The sequence below is a fragment of the Microtus pennsylvanicus genome, chromosome 1 (genome assembly GCF_037038515.1).
Source record: "Microtus pennsylvanicus isolate mMicPen1 chromosome 1, mMicPen1.hap1, whole genome shotgun sequence".
NCBI lineage: Eukaryota > Metazoa > Chordata > Mammalia > Rodentia > Cricetidae > Microtus > Microtus pennsylvanicus.
The window spans coordinates 213631148-213651760 of record NC_134579.1 but is presented as its reverse complement, the minus strand read 5'-3'; the positions used below and the strand labels follow the sequence as shown (position 1 = coordinate 213651760).

The 20613-nt window shown below is 44.1% G+C and overlaps 1 protein-coding gene across 2 annotated transcripts in view; it reads left to right on the top strand.

The window, feature by feature from the left end:
• The window catches only part of Prkn (parkin RBR E3 ubiquitin protein ligase), a 1218641-nt gene that overhangs the window by 1045930 nt on the left and 152098 nt on the right, over positions 1-20613 (top strand). The window lies entirely within an intron of this gene.

The following is a 20613-nucleotide window of genomic DNA, read 5'->3' as shown; positions in this document are numbered from 1 at the left end:
GCTGCATTTTGCAAACCAAGGTTTGACCTCATAGCATGGGTTCTTGGGGCTGATGTGAAGAAATGAGGAACAGGGTTGGAGCGCAAGTGCCAACTAGCAGTAAGCTCAGCCAGGTAGCAACCAAAGAAAATTTGCTTTTCTTTGGAGCCTGCTAGGATTGCAACACAGAGAACAAATACGGCTTTGGCAAAGGAGTCTCTGTGTTTAATATTTAAACGGGGAGAGAGGAATAGGTGGTTATTAGCTTAGGTCAGAGACAGACTGTCTGGTAAGTTCCAGACCAGAGTAGCCTCAGCATCTGGGCATGTTCTGTGGAGGGGACACACTCACTGTTCACCAGCCAACATTGCTGCTAATGTCTCTGGAAAACTATGATGTTGCCATCATTCAAAAGTTCGTCTTAGCTGGGGTTGTAGCCAGGGTTTGCAGAGTGCTTGCCTAGCATGCGTGAAACCCTGAACAGAAGCACCCTAGAGGTGGAGGTGGTGACACATGTCCGTAATCACTGGGTTTGGGAGGTGGGGATATCCGGATCAGAAGTGCAGGTCATCTTGAGTTATGTAGAGAGTTCAAGGCCGACCTGTTCCACCTTCTGACACCTGTTCCAACCATGGCATCTCTTTCTACCTTACATGTTCCAGAACCAAACTACTCCATTTTGCTTCTCTTTCTTGACTGGAAATGGAGTGAGAGCACATAGATAGATGTATGATCACATAACTATAGCACACAGATAGATGTATGGTCACATAACTATAGTGCACAGATAGATGTATGATCACATAACTATAGCACACAGATAGACATATGGTCACATAACTATAGTGCACAGATAGATGTATGATCACATAACTATAGCACACAGATAGATGTATGGTCACATAACTATAGTGCACAGATAGATGTATGATCACATAACTATAGCACACAGATAGACGTATGGTCACGTAACTATAGCATACAGATAGATGTATGATCACATAACTATAGCACACAGATAGGCGTATGGTCACGTAACTATAGCGCACAGATAGACGTATGGTCACGTAACTGTAGCGCACAGATAGACGTATGGTCACGTAACTATAGCGCACGGATAGACGTATGGTCACATAACTATAGCGCACAGGTAGACGTAGGGTCACATAACTATAGTGCACAAATAGACGTATGGTCACATAACTATAGCACACAGATAGATGTATGGTCACATAACTATAGCACACAGATAGATGTATGGTCACATAACTATAGCACACAGATAGATATATGGTCACATAAATATAGCACACAGATAGATGTATGGCCACACAACTCTAGTACACAGACAGACATATGGTCCCACAGCTATCAGGCATGAGCCAAATTGGAGCAAAGACGGTCACGTCACTTTGTGTAGGATTAGCAGTTTTTGATGTGCAAGCATGCGGCTTTTGCAGCAGTGGAATGCTGTGAGTGTATCTTCTCAGCTCCATAGCCCAGGAACCACCTTCTTTGTGCTGCCTTTTCCAAGACAGGTGTTTCACGAAACAACTTGAGATTCAAATTATTCCCTTCATGTTTTTAATGCAGAGTGCTAAGTAGCATACGGCTACCTCTAACGAGCTTCTGAGATCTCAGCTTCAAAATCGGTGGGCCAGGGTGTTTTCCTTGTAGTGGAGAACTGATAAATGATTCTCAAATCATATGCTATGTTTGTCTCACATGTATTTTTGGTACTTTTTCTTCAGAATTTCATATGCGTACAATGCATTTTAATTCTATCTGCCACGTCCTCCCACCTCCAACTTTCCCGTTGCCTCCCTCACATCCCCATCTCTAATTCTTGTTCTCCTATGATCTTATTGTTGCATGCATGCAGCGTGCCTATGTGTGTGTGTGTGTGTGTGTGTGCCTATTAATCTCACTAGTGTTGATTATATGGATGTAGAGTTGACCACTTGGGCATGCTCAGTCTATTTGGGGGACTTGTCACTGAAGGAAGCTGGCCCTCCCTTAGATGTCATTGACAGCCTATTACTCCTCTGCTAGAGATGGGGACGTGTGAGCCTTCCCCTGCATCCATGCTAGGCTGCTGACCTGTGTGGGTTTGTGCAATTGACTAAAGCACCATCCCAGTCATACCCAGAAGCCACTTGTGGTCCTCTGCTCCTTACATTTTCCATCCCTCGGTCCATCATGTTCCTCACATTTGGATGTAAGGATGATGTTATAGATGGTTCATTTGGGGCTGGATACTCCATAGTCACTTATTCTATGCACTTGGACCAGTGTGGTTTGTGGTAGCCCACATGTGGCTCAGTTTCCACCTGGAGTCAATTCTGGCTTTAAAAAAAAAAAGTCATTTAAGCTCAAACTTGCCTGCTCCGCTTGTTCCAGCATCCTTGAGAGCTGTGAGAAAGTTCTGATTAAGCCCACGGGAAAGAGCATTTTGCCCATGAGAAAAGAGCACACTAGCTAGTAGAAAGAATGCTGCTGATGCCAAACCTCAGGAACACGGAGATAGAAATTGAAACTGTTCACTCAAGGACAGGAGTGGTCTTGTGATTAGATACTGATTGACCATCTGGGCTGTGCTTTCTGCTGTTTTCTATATAAGCAAGCTCTGAAATGAACTCGGGGCTGTGCAGAGTAAGCTGGCAGTCCCCAGCTGACTTTTCCTTAATCCGCATGCCCCTACCCAGGTACCCCCAGCTGATTTTGCTGGAGCAGGCTCCGACAGTGGTTCTCTGTGACAGTGACTGTCTGCTAGTGCAGAGAGAACCCGGCTTGATGGGTGACAGAGTTACACTAGTCGTGAAAACTTGTTGGTGCTGGCTTGGGACTCAGTTGCATTTCCGAGAGTATATTTTTATAGTAAAAATCCTTTTAATTCTAAAGCTGCTATTGACATACTTTGTGGGTTTAGAATCAATTAGGGAAGATAAGATGTGTTTTATTACTGTGTGTGGTGAAGTAACTTGTCAGAGAGTCTATTAAAAGAACAGCATCTTCTAACTTTTCATAGGATGAGTACTGGGGACCAGAATAGTTTCTTATAGAGGATGTTTTATCTCATAAAACACTGTATCAGTTATTGTGACCATCACAAAGGAACTGTACTATTTAGATATTTGCTTTTATTTTCATGTTTGAACAAACCACTTCTACACAACAAGAAGGCCACACTGCTATAGCTTGAGCACAGCCAGCCGGAAATAATCCAAAATCTTCTTGCAAAATGTGCGTCTGAGTCTTCCTCCTATCCCAGCATTCTGAGTGCTGGGCTCTCTCATCTGTCCAACCCAGAGATCCTGGGTGGTTTTTAGGGAATGAGCAGCCACATTCCATCTCATTGTGCTATGATTCTAGTCCCTTATCCTAAGTCCTCTGTCTTCTGCTGGTGGGAGCCCCACATACACACAAAGCTCTCCCTGTTGTTTCTCCTGCTCTGCTTCTCATTAGGCTCTCCCCCAGACACCAACCCCCGAGGGATCTGGACACCACCACCTGTCTGTCTTGCTACATCCTCCATCATTCCTGCCTCTGCATCAGCTCCCTTGTTTTCCCCTAGCGTAGCTCCGGGAAATGACCTCCTGACCCTGATGCTCATCCTGGCTCATACATCTCACTCCCTATTTCTCAGATCTACTTGGAGTCTTATACACCAGAATTACAGGGCATGGTCATCAGAGCAGGATGCTTTACTCTCTTGTTCTTTGTTTTTATTGTGGTAAATAGATATGACAAAAATTTCTATCGAGTCCTGTAAATGCTCACACCAATAGCACTGGAAGCATCCACAGTGTTGCCCACACACAGTGACTCTCCACTCCAATGCCTTCTCATCTGACCTCGCTCCTCCCCCGCTGCAGCCCCTGATCACTTCCACACTCCTTCCTGTCTCTATGAATGCACCTGCTCTGGGTATTTCATGTTAGCGGAATCATATACCGCATCCCTTAGCACCAGCATTTCTAAGGATCTTCCGTGTTGTACCGTGTGTCAGACTCTTTATATGACCAAACAGTGTCCACAATAGGTGCATACATCAGACCAGGTGGCATTTTTTGTCACTCTTTAACCTTTTCTTTTAACCTTTAACCTTTTTTCTTTACCTGGGGATAGCCCTTACTCTTTGACTCTCTGACTTTTGGTCGCTTGTCAGTGGCCAGAAACTCAGAACCACTCCAACTCCCAAGTATAATATCAATCCTCCTAAAACATCTTTCCACAAATAATAAACCTGATTTAACATGTTAAATCTCCTGCCTCTGCATGCACTGTAGGAACCCCAAACGGGCTGACCTAGTTTACATTGCTGTCCTGGGGATCCATCAAGTCTTACCTGTAGTGTAGACACAGAATTAAGTGAAAAAAGTAAACAAATAAATCAGTGCTCACAAAATTATAAAATATTGTCTGGCTTATTATTAACCATTAAAAGTGGCTGTTTGGGTGAGAGAGGAGGTCTTTATTTGTGGTTTAAGGTCCTCTCCAGCACAAGTCTCCAAGCATGTAATTAGAATATTTTACTCTTTTGTAACATAGAAGACTACTGTCTGAGAGTATGAGCTACGATCTTCCTTAATTAAATATCTGAAATATATACTGAAAGAACTTAATAATGTTCTGTGTTAAAAATACAGGCAGTAAGTATTCCTCCTGTCTCTGACGAACCTCCAGCCTCACAGTGTTATCACTGGGTCTTGTGTACCTAACTCTGTTTCCACAAGCTGGAAACTGGCTCCTGTGGTGCCCAGAACCCAGTGCGCCAATGCACCGACACAGCAAAGCAGTGCACTCTCCCTTTTCGGACCAAATGAGGACCCCAAGTCAGCACCTAGCAACCTCAGTCAACCCCATGTCTAGTGCCCACACCACCACCATGTGGTCCCAGGACTGGACGAGTAGTCAGCACCAAGGAGAGCGCCTTTCTCACACAGGTGGCCATCTCAACAGAAAGTGAACAGGCTTTGTCCCTTGCCATTTTTCACTGATGACCTCTAGGATGCCATGATGTGCTCTAGGAACCATGGCAGCAATGTGGCTGCTTACCTTCCACTCTGCTCTGCCTTTTTCTGGAACCAAGGACCCTGCCATTTGGTTCCTCAAAGGTTGCTACCCCTCTGCCTGGAGTGAAGATCCTTTGATAGAAGGCATCTCTGCCCCAGACACGTGAGCCTACCACACCAGCCTCTGATCTGTTCATATGTGTGGTAGCTTATATCCTGACCAGACTAAGAAGCAAAATGTGGCTCGTTACTTTTATGCCAGGAGAAAATGTAAGAGTCAAGGAAGACTACAAGCTGGTGAGTTGAAACACAGACAAAAATGAATGTACTCTGTGCCCCTTCACGAGTGTACTCGTGAACTAGCCTAGAAGAATCATGAAGGAAGGAACTGTCTCTCAGAGCAGCACAGCTCCCGATATCCTCCAGGAAGTCATTCATCAAGTGGGCTTGCACGTCCACAAAGAGAGCAATTTCCTCCTTCCTCTCTAGAAATGGAAGCTGGTCCAGGGCCCCACACACACTTTAGAAAGAAGATAGAATTGCCCCCTGACATAAGCTCTTCTTTGCAAAGCCATATTGCTTCTTGTCTAGCACTCAAAGAAAGCCCAGGAATTTGATATCAGCCAAATTCTTCTTCTCCTGTTCTTTTCAGGTATTAGTGCTAAGATAACAGGGCTGTCCTCAGACAGCCTGCCTTAACTATTCCTAAGCATTATACACAGACGATCTGCTCTGCTGACAGACTCACAGTCCCTAAAGAACTTCAGGTGTGGGTTTGTTTTAGACAAAGTCTTCTGTAGGCCAGGTTAGTCTTGAACTTGCCATGTAGGGGATGATGAGCTCTACCTTCTGATTCCCCTGCTTCTGTCTCCCAAGTGCTGGGATTACAGGTGTGCATTGCCCTGCCCCATTGATACAGTTCCACAGTGTGTGATTTGCTAGGCAAGTGTGCTACAAATGGAGCTGTGTCCTCCTCCCTAAGGAATTCTTCACCAATTACAAGCTGGCAGTTCTGCATCCCACCTCTAAGAACATGAAATATGCCTCCTCGTGTGAGCAGGCCTTCGTGCTGTCACGGCCCAGTCATTTGGAAGCATTAAGAGGAATGTCTCAGTACAGTCAGTCTCGCACAGAAATGAGATGAGATGCTACTTGTTGAATCTTTGAAGAATGTAAAGTACTCGGGATGGATGCCTCTCAGGCGAGAAATCGCCGGTTATTTATTTATCAATTTTTAGAGCATTCCCACAAGCAGCTTTCCGTGTAAATAGGGAGGTGTTAGCAGAGACTGTGGTCAGGAGATGACTGCCACTTGCTACATCGAAGCAAGCTTCTAAAAGACCCTTTCAGGAGACCCGGCTGGGCCTTTGTATAGGCGGCATTGTGCCCCTGGGAAGAGCAGGAGGTATTTAATCAATAAGAACGGCTGGAGTGGGAAGATAGCAGTAAAGAGATAAGATCTCTGCTAGTTATCCCGAGTCTATTGACCCGGGAATCCACTTCCCATCATGGGCTGAAGGGAAATCTCTTCACATACTGAATGTTAGCAGCCTCCGAATTGGTGTTTTCGGGCTCTATGTGTGCTTCCAGTTTAGTCTAAAGAAGTCAGAGGCTGTTTTTGTAAGGTCTCCCGGAGGCATCAAACTTCCATAATGAACATGATTTAAATAAACCACTTACTGAGGAGGCTTTTAATTTCCTGAGCACCATTTTAAACACCATCGGTAGATACATAACCAGACACCAGCAGAGACACACTTACCCCAGGAAGTTAAGGAGCCCAGCAGCAGGAAGTCTCCACTAATGTCCACTTACCTTCCCAGTCCAAACAGGCTTGGTCGTTTCCCACACACACACACCTCCTGACTGGTGCCCAGCCCAACCGGCTTTACTTATCTTGGATCAGCAATAGAACCGATGTGGGCTCCAGCAAGCTGGAGGCAAACTCCGCCTTCCCTTAAAATAGCCATTGCCCCACCCAGCCCCTTTTTTGACCAGTGTTTGTCTTTTGGGCAGCTGACCCCATTCCTGTGTGAGAAAAGAACTCTAAGTATCTAATAGGGATGCATTAAGCCCCAGGATCCTTGCTCTAGTGGGTCTGAAGAGGTCTAGACCTTTCTGTCCTTGGTTACAGGACTGGGTAAATCAGTGTTCAAGCCACCTACAGAGGAGGAGAGTGTGTGTCTCCTCCATTTAAGTCAGATGACCAGAAGCTTCCTATTCTCCAGACAAAAATCCCCCTACCCTCATTAGATGTGTGTCTGTGGGTGGGTGGGTGGGTCCATGTGCTTGTGGGATCCTCAACTATCATTCCTCAATGGCTGTTCACCTTGTTTTTAAGACAAATTGTCTGTCTTTGGGGTCTGGGGCTCATTAAATTAGGTTGGTCAACACACCCTAAGGATCTGTCTGTCTCCACCTCTCAAATATCCCTTTATTGTCTCTTAGTAGCAAATGAAGAACTTAATTGCTAAGGAGAACTGTGAAGAAGCCGGTATTGGGCAAGGACCTTTTCGTAACCTACAAAACCATCTTTAGGTTGTGACCAATAGTAATTTTTGAGCCCATTGTTGCTATAACAGCCATAAAAGTTTCTCTTTGTTCCTCTCTGGCTAAATGAATTGTAGACCTATGTTCTGCTTCTGTGGTATGAGACTAGGCCTATACCAAAGACCATTGCTGGCCTGAACCAAAGACTGGACTTCAAGCAGACTGAAGTTTACCTCTTGCTCCTAAGAGTCCAGAGCTGGGCTGGCAATGCCTCTTCCAGTCTGTCGTTGCCATGCCCACCCTCCAGCTAGGAACAAAGAGGAACACTTCCGTTTTTAAAATCAGGTCATATCCAGAAGTCAACAAAGTCATTAGATCCCACTGGAGATTAACTGGCATATGTTATCTCTCCTCACATAAATATGCGTTTCGCTCTCTGTATTCTCAGGCATGGAATGTTAGCCCTCCAGCTCCCATCTTACCCTTAAGCTGAGTTTGCCCCTCATGCTTAGGTGTCTTTTCAGCAATCTTATGAATTTGTACAGATAGAGGAGCAGCCAGTGCTGCCATAAATGGGGAGCAGAGCCACAGTTCTAGAAGATTCTTCAGTGGGGCTGGCATCTTCATCCATCCGCTGTTCTTACTGTTCCCATTCCCATGCAGATGCATTGCTCAGCCAGGGAGAGCCACACGCACCCCGGATTAAAGCTTCTGGGGTTGCATATTGCGCGTGCCATCTTGTGTCACACTTGAAATAGTAGCACATAGATTTGCATTTCTGACGGAAGTCCTAGGAGTTCATCTTTCCTTCTCCTGCTGCAGTCAGTGGAAACTGGGCTGTTCAGCTACGGCACTATTCTAATAAGAAATGTTGACTAGGGAAATTTTCAGTGTATCATTTATTATATTTAAAATAAATCAGTACCTCTTATAAGGGAAATGATTTATGCATTCTGTTTGCATTAATTGCCTGTCACCTGTGTGTGTCGCACTGAGCTGGACAACATGGCCACGTAACCACAGCGGTTGGGGACAAGAAAAGGGGGAAGACAGGGTACATGTGCATGAGATGCCGTATCCATATGGCAGCATGTGATTGAGCCAAACAAGGTCGCGCAGGAATCCAAAGTAGTCTGGTCCTGCTCAGCCTCATCCACACCACCTTGAACATGCCCGTGTGTGTTCATCACCTTGCTCATACACATAGTGCTACCCCACCTTCGTCTGTAAGGTCCCCAATAGGATTAGCAAAGGTCATTTTTGCACGTTCATTATCTACCAGTGTGTCAAACACGCGTGTCTTTATATAGACACAATGGAGAAAGCTGTAACTCTAGAGGGTAAAGGAACTTTGTTGGGGCCTTGATGGTTGAAGAAAGTTTGTCCGGCAATGGGGATTGTAACATTTCATACAGAAGACTCTGCCACCAAGTTCGGAGTACAAACCAGGAGACTACAGAAAACACGGCCAGAGCATTCTGATGAGAGGTAGCTCAGGCCAGACAGTGTGATCACTAGCTAAGAAGGGAGGAAAGAGAGGGTCCTCCAGGATCCTATTGCTGAGGGGAGCGGAGTGGCGGGCTGCGTTCCTGCGGCCCCGGCTCACGGCCGCCTGGCTAGCTTATGCCCCGAAATAATTACACGGAAACTATATTCTTTTAAACACTGCTTGGCCCATTAGTTCCAACCTCTTATTGGCTAGCTCTTACATATTGATCTGACCCATTTCTAATAATCTGTGTAGCCCACGAGGTGGCTTACCAGGGAAGATCTTAACCTGCGGCTGTGTTGGGTGGGAGAATCATGGCGACTCCCTGACTCGGCTTCTTTCTCCCAGCATTCTGTTCTGTCTACTCCACCTACCTAATTTTCTGTCCTATCAGGACCAAGCAGTTTTCTTAATTAGTTAACCAATGAAAGCAACAGATAAGATAATATAAGATACAAGACCCACCTCCATCACCTATGGAGACCAGAGAGGATTAAAGTGCCATGGTCAGAGCCTTCAGAAAAGCACATTGTAAAACCGTGGAGGACACTGAGACTCACCAATGTGGCCTTGAATCAACATTTGACAATTCTAACAATCTTACCAACCGGAAGTGTCTACTGATACCTTTTCTTCATATTAGTTTTTAGGGAATTATTTAAGAATTTTAGTTTTGTGATTTTTTTCTAAAATAAATACTCTGGATGTGGGAAATTGAGATTACTCTTTTATTTTATAGTTAATTTAGAACTTGAATGAATTTGAAGCCACATTGTGTCTGTGTAATAGATAATGTGCTATACAGTTTTTGCTGGCCAGTTTCCTTTATGCCATACAATTTACTGCTTTTGCTTTTCAAAAAATAAATGCTTTGCATTTAGAATTCTTAAACAGTAAGCATTCCTTTTTGCTTCCTCAATATTAAACATGGCCACACACTTTTGTGGATGAAATGCCTGCTGTACAAGCATGAAGACCAGAGTTCAGATCCCCAACACTCACAGAGAAGCCTAGTGGGTGTGGCAGCCTGGAAGATGGAGAGAGGAAAGGGATGGTCCCTGGACAGGATGGCTAGGGAGAATAGCTGAACCAATGGGCTCACACATGTTGTCTTGCACATATCAAAGACAAACCCTTAAACCTATATATTCCAGGCACATACCAGCACATATGACTTTGAACAAATTAGATCCATGCATGGCATTTTTAATGGTAGAAATAAACCCCAAATTTAAAAATACTATTAGTTCTCTAGATGCTTGAAGAATCCAAACCTCAAGGCCAATGTTTCCTAAGGAAAGAACTTGGTAGACTTACCAAAGTGAGTCATGATGGGAATTTTAAACTTCTAGGAAGGAGGGCAGAGCTTCCCCAAATCTTATCAAACTCCTCTGTAAAACAGCTTTAGTGTATATTTTGTCAACTGGCTGTATTTTCTATATTTCTGATTGTTTGCAAATATTGTCCACTTATCCCCAATAGCAGGATCCACTGAAAGTTCCAGAACTTTTTTTAGAGCTGCTCTCTTTCAGTCCCATCCTCCCTCTTTCTCCTGGACCCGAGATTGCCGGTGTTGACTGCTTGTATAACAATTTGACACAACCTAGTGTCATTTTGAAAAGGGAAATCTGTACTGAGAAAATGCTCTCACCAGACTGATGTGTGGGAAAGCCTGTGATACATTTTTCTTGATTGATGATTGATGTGGGAGGGCCCAGTCCACTGTGGGTGGTGCTATCCCTGGGCTGTGGTTCTGGATGGTTAAGAAAGCAGGATGAGCAAGCCCTGGGGAACAAGCCAATAAGCACAGCACTCCTCATGGCCTCTGCAACTGTCTTGCTGTCAGGTTCCTGCCCTGGCTTCCCTTGGTGATGGACTTAGAGGATGTACAGTAAAATAAATTCTGCCCAGGGTTTGTTTTGGGTCATGGAGTTTTATCACAGCAATAGAAACCCCAACTAAGACATTACCCAAGACTGAGTAGTGGGACCCTATAGCCTACTTACTAGACATTATGAGTTACTCATCAAGGCTGATGCTCTTTGGAGAAGAGCATCCTGTCTCTTCTCCAAAGGGGAAGTGTTCCATTCCCTCAGAGGTTAAGAGCACTGGCTGCTCTTGTAGAGGACCTGCTTCCACAGGCACCTCAGGCAAAACACTACTATACGCAGCAAATGCAAATAAATCTTTGAAAAAATGAATAAATAAATATAAAAATAAAGTTACATTTCCTGGACAACTTTGGACAAGTCTGAATGGGAAAATAATACTTTTGGGGTTGAACCAAATAGGTAACTCTTCAAAACTTTTCTAAGCTACAGTAATTCCCTCGCACCCCAACCTCCACCCTTTCCTTTTCCTCCATTGTCTAGAACATCCAAACATGGGTGTCAGAGACACTGAGTAAGGGCTGGCAAGAGACTCACACACACTCTGAGCCCTGTAAAAATGCTGGCTAAGAGGCCAAGGCAGCGTGAAACAGATCAAAATTTTGAAAGGGGCTTCGATGCACGATGCCTCTGCTGCTTTTGGATGCTGTTTGATTGCTCTAGGGAAGCAAGTTAATGTTCCTGTGTTGCTGTGTTTCTATCCCCTGTGAAAGGAGCCGGTCCTGGGAGGGATTAGCATTAATTATTATCAAACGATCTTCGCCTTTATCATCAAAATATAAGCAATGAAGCCTCTACTTTCCAGACACAGCAAATTTATTTAAAAAAACATTTAACCCATGCAGAGATTTCCAGCTAGAGATTGAAGTCAGCTGTGTCTGTGTTTTATAAATGGTGCTTGGTTCACAAAATATTCTAGAAAACAGTGTATGCATCAAGTAGGCTCTTTCAAGGCAAGCTCATTTTAAACTAAGTTGCTTTCATTATAAAAGCAGACACTGTTTAGCTCAGAATGAAAGTTTAAATAATTGGTTACTTGAAAAGTCTTAAGAGGACAGGCACTGGTGGCACATACCTTTAAGCCCCATAGCCAGAAGGCAAAGGCAGGTGGATCTCTATGAGTTCAAGGCCAGCCTAGTCTACAGAGCAAGTTCCAGGACAGGCAGAACTACACAGAGAAACCCTGTCTTGAAAAGCAAACAAACAAAAAGAAGAAAGAAGGGAATAAAAGAAAGAAAGAAAAAGTGTTGAGAGTTACTTTAATAAGAATCCTGAGGTTGAGGATGGAATTCAGTAGGCAGAGCACTTGCCCAGCATGTGCAAAGACCTGGGGTGGATTCCTAGCTCTCCAGCATGGTGACCCACACCTATAATCCCAGCAGTTAGGAGGTGGAGGCAAAAGGATCAGAAGTTCAAGGTCATAATCACATGCAAAGCAAATTCAAAGCCAGCCTGGACTGCATGAGATCTTGTCTCAAAAGAAAGAAAGAAAGAAAGAAAGGAAGGAAGGAAGGAAGGAAGGAAGGAAGGAAGGAAGGAAGGAAGGAAGGAAGGAAGGAAGAGAAAAACAGACCCAGCATCTCTCCATTCTCCATCCCAGTGTTTGAGGTCAAGCTCTCCCATACCTCAGTTTCCTCAGCTGCACAATGAGATTCTGTCTATCCCTGTGGCCCTTGGCATTTTCATCGGTTCATGCTGATGTAACCAGAGCAGACCAGCTAGCACGGGCTTCAGTTTACCTAGCCTGTGACGTGTGCTCATGGTGGCACCAGCTCAGGCAGGTAGAGGGACAGTAGTCAGCCACAGCCATCTGCCAACTGCCATCTTGTCTTTTCGTTCTCACTGAAGTTGCTACCTTAAATTGCTCACCAAAGCAGCTACTGGGTGGAGAGACCCTCGCCTAATAGAGCTGTGTTGAACTGGAATAGGAAGGCTCCTCCGGTTGTGGACAAAGATCCAGAATACACTCTGTAGATGCGTATGTCCCACGACAGCTATTCCAGTTATCACTGCTCAGCTGTTCAGTGCAGTTCAAGCTCAATAGCTATTCTGAGTAGCAGACCCCTAAATTACAGTTATTCTAATTGTACTGTTTATGTGCATATAGATGTAATAATTAAAATAACACAAAACAGAGTTCCTGCCTTATGAGGTAAAGGCTCAAAAAAAGTGGAAGGACACCTTTGTTCTTTGGCACATGGGATGAGGCCTATATGTGGTTGGCTTCTTTGGTTTGGTTTGGTTTTGGTTTTGGTTTTCTAGTTCTTTTTGCCCCTCAGTTTTGGCTTAATTTGCACGAACCATCATCCCCAGTCTTCCACCTTCATGTCGGGCTTCACCTAATCACTCATGACAAACAGCTATCTCTACTCAGGAGGTAATTACACCATCTCCTGGGGCGGCAATTAATTACTGAGGCTGACAGGAAGTTACTCAGTACCTAACCTCAACCCTTGATGAAGTCTCGATCCAATATATCATGAAGCAACTTCTCACGTGATGTTCTCCAAGTCCCACCGACTTCAGATATGTAGGCTGGCTGCCCTGGGGCCAGTGGGACCCTATTTGTATGCAACTAGTAGATGTAGTCTCTCCTCAGTTTGAGCTTTGGGGTTCCTATCTTGTTCCCCGTTATCACTGGAGTTCCCGATGCTATATTTGGGGATTCCCAGAACATTGGACTCCTCTACAGTGTTCGGGAGCTGACCTGTCTTCCATGAAATGTGCTTTGGGGGAGTAACAAATAGCTCCTGGAGGGGATAGGAGGCCACGATACATTCCCACAGCTGTGCCGACACAAGAGTTATTTGTGCCAGGAAGTATTTATTAGTAAATAAAAGGGGCGACTAGAAAATACCCTGCTAGAATAAAAATCCTTTCATTTCCTGAGTTGCTAAATCACTTTTCTATGTCACAAATGAAAGCCCCTGTCCCCAAAGATTTCTCAAACAGTCACATTCTATGCATGTTTCTTGGTAAATTTCCCCATCACAAGTGAGAGTTAAGCCGCTGGTATGTGCAAAGTGATTTAGAGTATTAAAAGATTTCCAAAACACTGGCTCAGATTAGGAGAATTTATTCAAGTTAATTCTGAGTCTTGAGGGACTTGGAGAAAAGGAAATGTTTTAAAACAGCATTATGTTAAGGGGACCACAGTGTCCTGAGAAACCTAAACTGGTGTACAGAAGCTTTCTGTGCAGGACCTCATTCCACCCAGGACTCGGGTACTCATTCATGGCACAGGCAAAAGGGGACTTCTGCTCTGGGAAGGATATCTCCCAGAGAAGATGGGAGGCAGATGCTCTGTGTAGCAATGACTTGGCCAGAGCAGGAGCAGTAGACCAGGAAGGGAAGAGACTGCTTCAGGCTCCTGAATTTGCAGCATCCTGACCTCCTCTAAGTAGTTTTAAAGGCTGCCCTTTCCGATGGCCATTCTTGGTTGCCAACTTGACTACATCTAGAATTACCTAAAACCCAAAACTAGAGGGTACACCTGTGAGAGATCTTTGCTTGATTTGAAGTGGGCAGATCTACTTTTAATCCAGATCCAGATCTTTGAGGTATGAAGACACACCTTTATCTTTTGAGCTAGAAAAACCCACCTCTAATTTGGGCAGCACCTTCTGCTGAAAGTCTATATGATGACAGGGAAGAAGGAAGCTTTTGTTCTTTGTCTGCTTGCTTTCACCTCACCAGCAAATCCTTCCTCTGTTGACATTCGAGCCTTCTTCTTTGGCTTCTGACATATACTGAAGACAGGCTGATATCCAGCCCCATGGACTGAGCAACTGCTGGATTCTTGAGCTTTTCATTCATAGCCATCATTGTTGAATTAGCTGGACTACAGCCTTTAAGTCTTTCTAAAAAATTCTCTTTATATATACATAGAGCGATTCATTCTATAAGTTACTCTAGAGAACCCTGACTACCGCAGCATTTGTGCCTCGGGTAGGCATCAGATGGATGTAAGGCTTGGCCAGCATGTAGCATCTTGCTGTGAATTAAAAAGTATCTCTCCCATATGGGTGTGGCCTCTACAAGCTGGAAAATTCAGAAAGGGACTCTTTGTGGGTAGTGTTATCCAAACAATGTGTAAATCACACAAAAGCACACAAATATGGTTCAAAATCATGTACAATATTTATACATATCTGTAAGTGCTTAGGCATTAAATAACCTAAATTTATACCAGACCTGTGGCAACATGGCTCATGTTGCAGTTTTATTCGAGACTGTTATTAGAACAGGAATGTAATAAGGACACCCACGGACTACTTCACTGTGTATTCAAGAAACATGGTGGCATAAATAAAATGCATTTGTCGAAGATCCCAGCTCAGTGCAGCAAGCAATTGAAATTTGCTGGATGTACATACATACATGAGTTGTATATGCCTGTGCTGGATGCTGGAGCCATCAGAATCAGTTCCCAAAAGCCACTAAGGCTCAACTGTGTTAGCTAAGGTCCTCAAAAGGAGCAGAAATGATTGAATGAATGAATATATGTAGATATAGATACAGATGAGAGAGATGTTTATATATATATAGGGATTTGTTAGACTGGATCACAGGCTGTGCTCTGGCTAGTCCAACAACAGTTATCTCATAGTGGAAAGGCCAAGTATCTGGTAATTGTTAGCCCACAATACCGGATGTCTCAGCAGTCCAATCTTTGAAATTTCCTGTTTCATGGAAAAGTCTTCCAGATACTATGGGCCAGTAGGCTGAAGGTGGATGCCCCAATGGTACAGAAGAACTTTGGGTGACTGTCCAGGTAGTGAGATATTTCTGTTAATTTTAAAGTTTTGGAAGTTGCTTACAATGAACTTATTGTTTATTTAGATAATACTATATCCTTCTGGAGTCTTTGATGGAGTTGAAGAATAGATAGTTATAATTATAGTTTTCCTTAGTTATGATAAAATATAAAGTAGATATAAATATTGTAACTATAATTCTTGTTTGATACCCATTTTGTATATGTATTAAAGTTAAAGACCTTCCTTTTTATTTAAACAGAAAAGGGGAGGTGATGTGGAATTTCCCTCTGTATACCATGAATACAATTGGTTAAGTAATAAAGAAACTGTCTTGGCCTGTTGATAAGGCAGAACTTAGGTAGGTGGGGGAAGCTAAACTGAATGCTGGGAGAAAGGAAGCAGAATCAAGGAGAAGCCATGTAGCCCAGCCAGAAACAGGTGCCAGAACTTTACCCGGTAAGCCACAGCCACGTGGAGATACACAGATTAATGGAAATTGGTTATATTAAGATGTAAGAGTTAGCTAATAAGAATCTAGAGCTAATGGACCAAGCAGTGATTTAAATAATATAGTTTCTGTGTGATTATTTTGGGACTGAGCAGCCAGGAACCAACAGGTGGCCTCCAACTACACCTAGAGTCAATTTAAAACCCCTTTTTTGTCAGTATGCCTGTTGATTATTCAATAGTCAAATAAATATCCAACACATTTTTAGAATCTTTGCACAGAACACAAATTTGTAGATTAAAATAGTTGAATTTCTGATATGATGCATTGGATATAATAATTACTCCAAATTTGCTATTTTATGCACATGAGCTGTTTGCTTGGATGCGTGTCTGTGTACCCCATGGATGCAGCATATGCATAAACCAGAACAGTATGATGTATCCCCTGAGACTGGAGTCACAGATGATTGTGAACCGTCATGTGGGTGCAGGGTATTATACCTGGGTTCTCTGGAAGAGCAGCCAGTGCAGCTCCTCAGCCAATTAATTCTCTAGCCTCTGAATATAGTAATTTTAATAATATATAGCCTTTATATATACCAAGTACTGAAATGTTGTGTCCACATGGGAGCTCCTTCTTGATTGTTGTAACATTTAGGTTTTAAGAAGCCACTAAACTTTTCCTATTTTCTTTCTGATCCTTTCCCCTTCTCTCTGGTGATATAGAAAAAAACATCTCTGTGGTTCACGTTCTGCAAGGGGTGGTATTACCATTGTGTATTTTCACACCATTGCCTTCTAAAGCTCTCACTGAATCCTTCCCATAATCCCTCTTTCATCTCTGGTTAATGTTTCAGAAACACATTCAGGTAATTTAAATTGCAGCATCTGTGACTGAAGTATACACAAAGTTTTGAAGAATGGGAACAATTAGGGAGGTTCATGGGACTGGAATTCATTTAGCAGGCCTTCAAGGAATATAGTTTTCCTATTTGCTTTTCCTTGCAGTGCCATCCTTGGCTTTACTGTCTTCCTAGGACCGCTCAGCGCCCGACCTCATTGTTAAGCCTTCTCTGGAGACACTTCAGCAAGCATGTACTCCTTGCTCATTCATTGTACCGAAGCTCATGGCACAGTAGCTAGAAGTACTCCACGGAAACCGGAGCAGAGTACAGAGTCCTTAAGGAATATTTTTAATAACTTTGGAGTCCAGTTTGCTCCTTAATTTCCAACATGCCATCAAGGGTTCCTTTTAGTAGGAAAGGATTAGACTTGAACGTCCTTGACTTAAAATGAAGAGCAAACCCAGTAGCCACTGTGGCACTACAGTATGGACAGCAGTCACGACTGAAGGGAAGAGCCCAGCCCGGGTCTGCAGAGTGAGCATATTCTCCCATAAGCTCCTCCTCTACTTTTCTTCACTTTCTCCCCTCCTATCTATCCTTCTTATGTTCCTACCAGGCATGTCCAGCCTGTGACCTGTGGGCCACATACATCCCAGGATGCCTGTGACTGCAACCTAACAGTAAATAGCAGTGTTCTGTCACAGAGTCACCAGGTTGGGCATCCCTGACAGACAGTTTCGCCTCCACTTTCATGCCCCAAATGCTGTGTTAGATCCTCTTCCTACGACTGCAATAAAATATTCTACAAAAGGGAGAAAGGCTTTATTTCAGTTCACAGTCCAGCACGGCAGGAAGTCAAGAGTGAAGGACCTTGAAGCAGCTGGTCATGGATCATCTCCAATAGAGAAAGAGAGGGAGGTGAGTGCATGCATCGTCAGTGCCCTGTGTCTGTCTGTCCCACCCAGAATCCCACTGAAGAAATGGCCCCACCACAGTGTACAGATCTTCCCAACCTACCTAGTGCCATCAAGATAATCCCACAGTCATTCCCAATGGCCTGTCTCCCAGGTGATCCTAGTGCAAAACATTGCATATACATACATGACTCTGAATCCAGATCAAACCTAGGACCACGTGTGAGAGAAAAATGTGATATAAGTCTTTCTAAGTTTGGTTTAAAATTTACTTAATATGTTTATCTTCAGTTGTGTCAGTTTCCCCACAAATAACATATTTTTGTTCTTATGGTCTAAAGACACACTTTTAAAATATTGCTTCTATTTATTTCTTGTTAGTGCTGTAAACTCTTACACACTTGAAGACCTAAGCTGTCTCAAACTTGTTCCTATAACGTATAGGTAATCTAGAAATTTAATGTGGTCCCTGTTGAGCTAAAACTGGGTGTGGACAGGACTGTGTCCATCTTCAGGGTTCTATAAAGAATTATTTTTTTAGTTTCTAACGAATGTCTTTCATCTTGTGATTCCTTGCTCCATGTACAAGGCCAGCAAGGTTCCCTCTCTCTGCCCTCTCCTGTTACTTCTCCCAACTCCTCCAGGCAGGAAGGGGTTTCTGCTTTGAAGGATCTGTGGAATTAGATTGAGTTAGCCCAGATACAGAAGTCTCCTCTCCACCCTGAGGTCTATAGCCTTAGCCCCGCCTGCAGAGTCCTTTTACTATGTTGGGTATCACCACGTCTTTAGGGTCTGGGAATAAATGCATCAGCATCTCTTTGAGGGCCATCATTTCACTGCCCACATCCTTCACACGAGACCACTTAACATAGCCATCCCTATAGGCATGACTTTATCTCAAGTCCAGATTCTGGGACGCTGCTTATGATGCTCCATGTTCCTTCATACACAGACGGATGTTTGTCTTGACTCGGATCTACCTCCCTCCCGGTCACCCTGCAGATCTCAATCACCAAACCTCAGCAATGTATAGAAATCCGTTTTTACTCCTGAATCTTTGGTCCAGCTAGATCACTCTGCTTATTTTGTCAGGGCTTAGTCAGTTGTCCATAGCCAGTCAGTGGGTGAGCTAGTGGCGGCCTAGCTGTCACGTGAGGCCCTTCCTGCAGGGCAACCTGTCCCATGTGGTAGGGACTGGAATCTGAGAGGGCAGAGGTGGGCAAGGTCCCCTGAGCTACAAAGTATCAGGTTTCTCCCCATTGTTCTAGCTGTATCACAACACTAGTCTGTCTCCAGAGAGTGGCTTGTGAGAACCTACTTACTGATGGGAGAGCTTTATAAAGCCGGGATGGGAATAGGGACCATTCTGTCAAGCAGCTCTACCTCAGAAACAACTAAAACTTTACATGGACTTATGACGCCTTTTCCAAGTCTAGGCTGACATTGCTCAGACCTTAGTGCAGAGAGCAGCTGTGCTTGAGAGCCTGTGTCTATGAGAACTTGGTCCTGCCTGGCATTAGAAGCAGAACAGTATCTGCTGGCTTGGTCCTTGCCTGGGTACCTGCCAGACTGGCACATGGTTGGCTAACCTTCCAGCACTTTCTACAGAGATCATTGCAGATAGCCAACGATTATGAAAGAATAGTCTTAGGTGATGGATAATGTAAATATAATTGGCTGTTCTTTTTATTTTGTCTGGACACCTCAGAGGCTATTGGTGGTAGGACGTAAGTTCTAGATGGAAAAGTGATCATCTCATATGACTATGCAGCTGATTTTCCTCCTACCATGATGTCATTTGCTGTCTAGTCTTATGAGCGTGGGTAGTATGGCTATTTCCAATCTGGTTTAGAATGAGATGCTGTGAAAGCATGCAAACGTTCCCAAACCTGATAAAGAGTTAGCTCTTGGTGCTGAGGTCTCAATGCAATGAAGGGAAATGGGCATGAGTTTCTTTGGTTTGGTTTTTAAGCCTTGCCTTTACTGTATGTGACACACACACTAAACAAACAAGCAAACAAATAAATTGCCCCAATAAGAATCTACTCGTCTTTAGTTAAAGCTGTGTTATTTTGTATCTGTGTGTACCTGGGCAAGTCACTTAATCTGTTTGTACACAGGAAGAGTGGTCACATGGCAGGAGGAGAAATTTTGAGTCCCAAGGTGGCAGGATGAGAGCCTGGATCATGCAGGACTCCATCCCACGTGGGGTTGGAGTCCTGTGACTGGGCTTCACTCGTGTCAATATTTTGTCAGTGTTCCCTCCATGGGGGAATAGGAGCTCTGCTCTCCATTAAGAAGGTGCCACGATTGTGCAGGCTTCCTAAGGCGTCTGTAACTTGGCTGGATTCCCCGCCACACAGAAGGAAGCACCCTCATGCTCAGGTGTCCTCAGCTGGGGCTTCAGCAGGGAAGTAACTCATCAGTGTAGGAAACTGTGCTGAGGTTCATTGGCCCCAAGAGCACACACCAGGAGCAGATGTTCCCCACCCTCTCTTTCCTTCTGGCAATTTTGCTCTTCTGGATGCTGCAAGGACCAAGGCTCTTGTCACTAATTTTTACATGCTTGCCTCCTTGTAATCTTGTGGGAGGAAAATCTGGCTTTTGGCATCATGGGCTGGTTCCACTAGACTGCCCACGGAAGAGGAGCAGCCATGCAGAACCCAGATCAGCTTCCAGCTCCTGGCCTGTTAGTCCTTGTCTTGTAGCAGTTAGGGAACAGAGCAGAAACTGGGACCCACAGAGTCCTACCTGAAGCACCCTTCTGACTTGAAGGCCAGTC